Below are 4,878 nucleotides of genomic sequence, written 5' to 3' on the forward strand. Positions count from 1 at the left end.
TGTGATTTGCCCATGTGTCTTATAATTATTTATTGAGTGTGACCAAGTGTGGGTATGAAGAAAACTCTAATCTTATATGTTGAGGAAGAATAGTTTTTAGTACCATTTTAGAGAAACAAGTCACTTTGAGTGACCCCTTTTTATATAGGTCTTGGCTGCTCTTAATTTGAATTGAATGGATAATTAGCAGGCAGAATTACCTAGAGAAAACAAGCTATTTTCAGTTCTCCAGTGGGAATTAGCTAGTAGGGATTCAGCCTAGTGTGCAGAACATCTCATTCAAATTATTGTTAACTTAGAAACGTCTTATGTATGGCCATGAAATGGTACAGTTTAAAGACATTTCTAAGGGTAAGGATTAAATAGAGCATTTAATGATAAAACAAAAGAACAAAGTGGCATGATATGGATGTAAACATAAGCAACCTTTCTGCTATGAGCATGCTTTTGCTGCTTCTTATTGGTAACTCTGTCTTTCCATTTCTTTTTAAGTATCGTATAGAGATGTCAGTAATAAAACTGAGGCTGAACAGAAAATTGTTTTAACTGAGCCAAAGGCAGGGTGCATCTTCAAGTAAACTTCAATTAATTCCAAGATGCCTCACATGTTGCCATTGATTTTGGTTTTAAAGCAAAGTAGTGTGGATGGGACGAGAATACTATTTTTCCATCATTACCATTTATGAAATGACAGGATCCTAGTTGCATACTTAGATAATAATGGGGAGAAAATGTTCCACGATTTTCGATACTGAAAAGAGGTGGTCAGGAGTGCAATGCCCATGTCAGGAGGTGACAACTATATTTTTTCCACCCTGTACATGTTCAAGGTGGTCTAGGTAAAACAAAAATAACAAGTTTTAGATGATTCCTTGAGGGTGATTGTTTTCCTAAAAGATCTACATTAAGTAAATTTAAAAATATTCCGTGATTTTTGATGCATATATTAGTTTAAAGTGAGTGTGATTGTTTTCCTAAATGATCTGTGTTAAGTAAATTTAAAAATATTCCGTGACTCCTCATGCATATATTAGTTTAAAGGGAATAGTGAAGGTGATTATAATATCTACCTTTGAGGATATGTGTGAGGATTTAAATCTCAAATGTGCTGTGTATGTATATATACATATATTCACACATGCATGTCTTGGCTGTTCTTAATTTGAATTGGATAGATAAGTAACAGGCAGAAAGGCAGGAATATCTAGAAAAAAAATTATTTTCAATTATCCAGTGGGATTTAGATAGTGGAGATTCAGCCTACTGTGTTGGTTTTATATATTTGTATACACATATATATACATGTATGTATATATATATATATATATATACACACATATATATACACACTATATTTGTGTGTATATATATGTATATATATATACATGTATATATATGTACACAAATATAGTGCCTAATTCAGTGTCACAATGTCTGTGACATTAAATAAATGGTAGCTTCTTATTATTGCTTATGTCAATACTATAAAATCTATGAAAAATCCAAATACCATTCTTATTTGGCTTTGATATATAGTCCTTATTATATAAATATATAAATATACATTACATACTTATATGTATATATATACAAATATATAAATATATTTTCACTATAAAAGATTCAAAGATTCAAATATAAAGTAAATTGTGGAAGTTCTTTTTTCTTCCTCTTCCCAGCCTGCTTTCATCCTTAGTGAATACCATTCTTAGGATTTTAGTGTATGTTTTTCTGCTGTGCATTTATATGCATTTGCATGTAAATAAAGAACTTATATACCTTTTCATTTTTACCTACAAGAGATCATGGTATATAATTTTTGGGCAACTTTTGTATATCAATCACTAAATTTCGGTGATATTTCCGTGACTGTGCATATAGGCATGCCCCATTTTTCTCAAGGTTCCAGAGCATCTCAAGGTGTGGATGCATCATATATTATATAATCATCCATCTCTTGATCAACAGTTTGGTCATTTGCAATATTTAACAATTATAAACAAATCTGCAGTTCACATTCTTTTAGAACCTTTGTGAACTTGTATTTCTGGGATTTATATTTCTAGATGTAGAATTTCCCATTCAAATGCACAGTTTTAAAATCTGTTAGGTACTGCAAAGGCATCTTTCCAGAAACTTTATGGATATATATTCTAATCATCAGTATGAGTATGCTCACTTCCCCCACATCCTTGCTCCTTGTATGGCTATTACATATTTTTATCATGCTGTGTACATAATAGAGAGAGGCCAGTATGATTCTTGACATGGTGGAAGATGAGATACCTACAGTGAGCTATTCCACAGTCTTCTGGACAGGCCAGGGCACTATAAAATGACCGGTGGCATTAAATTCTCTTAAACATTTTGTTGCAAACACTGCCTCAGAATCTCTTAGAACTTACAAAGCTTACAGAGATTTATAAACTTTTGAAATTTTCCCAAGAAAGCTGCACTTGAAGAAGTCAGTCCTAAAAGTTTATCATCTAGTATTTGTTTTCAGATTTATTATGTACATTTCCCTTACAATTTTGTTTTTATTATGTTTGTCTTTATTCTCACGTAGAGAAAGAGCTTTATGCCTCTACTAAAACTACAAAGTATTAAGAATGTTACTACTTGCTTTCCTGTATTTTCTAGGTAATATATGAAATTTTGATTGAAGTAACTAATGTGATGAGAATGATCTGTTATCTATATAAAATAATCAGATGAAACATTTAAAAACTTAGATTTGTTTAATTCTAGTACAGTTAACATACAGTGTTACATCAGTTTCGGGTATACAATATAATGATTTAACAATTCCATTTTTACACAGTGCTCATCAAGATAAGTGTGTTAAAAACTTGGATTTTCTTTCACATAGTTCCTAGAAAGTCTTTAGTGTTATATTATTGATGACCATTTTTCCCACACCTTTTTTTAAATCAGTATGTTAATGGATGAATTCAAACAAATAGGAAGCAATTTCTTTTTTGTAATGTTACTTTCATTCAGGCAATATTTCTCTATATCTTTTAAGATACAGAAATATTGATGGTAAAATGGAAACAGTTTATATTTCCTTATCAAATATTTCATATAAAGTAGGACTGGGAAAAAAAACGAGCAATAAAATTAAATCAACATTTATTGAGCATCTACTATTTGCCTGATATGATGATCTAAAAATCCATCTTTTCCCATATTTATGTAGGGGTATTAGCTGACAAATTTATTTAATGTATTGTTACATAAATATAGACAGTGTGTATCTTTGTATTGTAAAATTTTCTAAAATGTAATAGAGAAATCAAGAATGTCTAGTTCCTCGGCAGATGCATGTTTACTAATTGAAAATAAAATCTTCTTTATTGATTTTTTTAAATGATGAATTATGCCAAAGAGTTCAGGGAAGTCATATATATTTCAACTAGATTTAAAAAAAAATGCCTCAGTGGGCCAAGAAAGACAGATTTCTGCATTTTTATACATGCTTGGCTCATCCTAAATTACAGCAATGTTTCATTACCACCAAAATTCTCAAGATAAAAATTCCTAGCACAACTGCTTGCTAAGCAAAAGGAAAAACATAAATTGTATCTGTGCTGAGCAAATGGATTTGGAAACTGACTTTTATTTGGCTTCCAGCTCCCCTTGCAGAACAAAATTTCTGCTGATTCTGTTGAGGATCTGGCTAAGGTCAAGTGGATAATCTGATTGACAGTCAACTGATCTAAGGAAGGGTATACCAAAATAGATGTTCTCTGTTCTGTAAACAGCAGTGATTCCTTTAACCTTACCAGTTTTGATCTGGAAAAACTAACTGCCCACCACATTTCTTTTTTCTAAAAACAAAATTGTCGTTTCTCTGTTTAAAAGAGGCCTAACAATCCACCTATAATTATTTTATTACAATAAAATTACAGAAAGCTATTTAAAAGTCTTTTCACTTCGGAACGATCACTTAGGATAAAACATATGCCCATTTCAATCTGTCCAGGAAAGCTAATTTACATCACTGACATGTTCCTTGCATTCCCCTCAAAAACACACTTCCTGTTTTTTTAACGTATGGGTTACCTAAAGTTTGCAAGAAGTCAAGTAACCCACATTTATTTTCATGCACTTCCATTCCTCATCATTTATTTTCTCACTTAGTAATTGCTAGTTCAAATACATTTTTAATATGATTCTACTGCTGTCATCTGTAATATTTTTGTTTATTCAATATGCAAATTCCCAAGGCCTGCTGTAAGTTATATGTTTCTAGTGTTGCCAAAGAGAGGAAAGCAGAGCAGATGATACATGGCTCCTTTTATATACACTGGATGATCTATTTTTTTTTGAATGATTATTGTTTTAGATCCCCTGTTTAAGTTTATTCTTATGCCCACTTATACTTTGCATTTTGACTTCATGGAGAAGGAGTTGGAAACTGAGGGTCAATGAAAATTTGACAGTCATGTAATAGTCAGCTTCTAGTGACAGGTATGTTTATTTTCTTTATATAAATAATTTCTATGAATATAAACTGGTTTCAACATGTAGGATTGAATACATGTTTACTCTCACTCTTTCCTTAGAGTCTACTAAAATGTAAACAAAGAGATTTTGGAAAGGCATAAAATGTCAAGGACAAATAGAACAGAAGTGACAAAGAAAGCAATGACATTTTGAGACTGTAAAGCAGAAAAAGTAAATCACACACACACACACACACACACTCAATTTAATCTCCCTTTCTTGTTCAATTTTTCTCCTTAGCACTTATTACTTGGCTCTGCCTAGTGCCTGAATCTCAGCCAGAACAGGCTCTACATAAACTGTTAGGACATAATTTCCCAGTAGAAAGTGGAGCATGTGTTACCATGTCCTAGAATCTGAATCTTCCTC

This window comes from Halichoerus grypus, chromosome 6 (genome assembly GCF_964656455.1).
Source record: "Halichoerus grypus chromosome 6, mHalGry1.hap1.1, whole genome shotgun sequence".
Taxonomy (NCBI): domain Eukaryota; kingdom Metazoa; phylum Chordata; class Mammalia; order Carnivora; family Phocidae; genus Halichoerus; species Halichoerus grypus.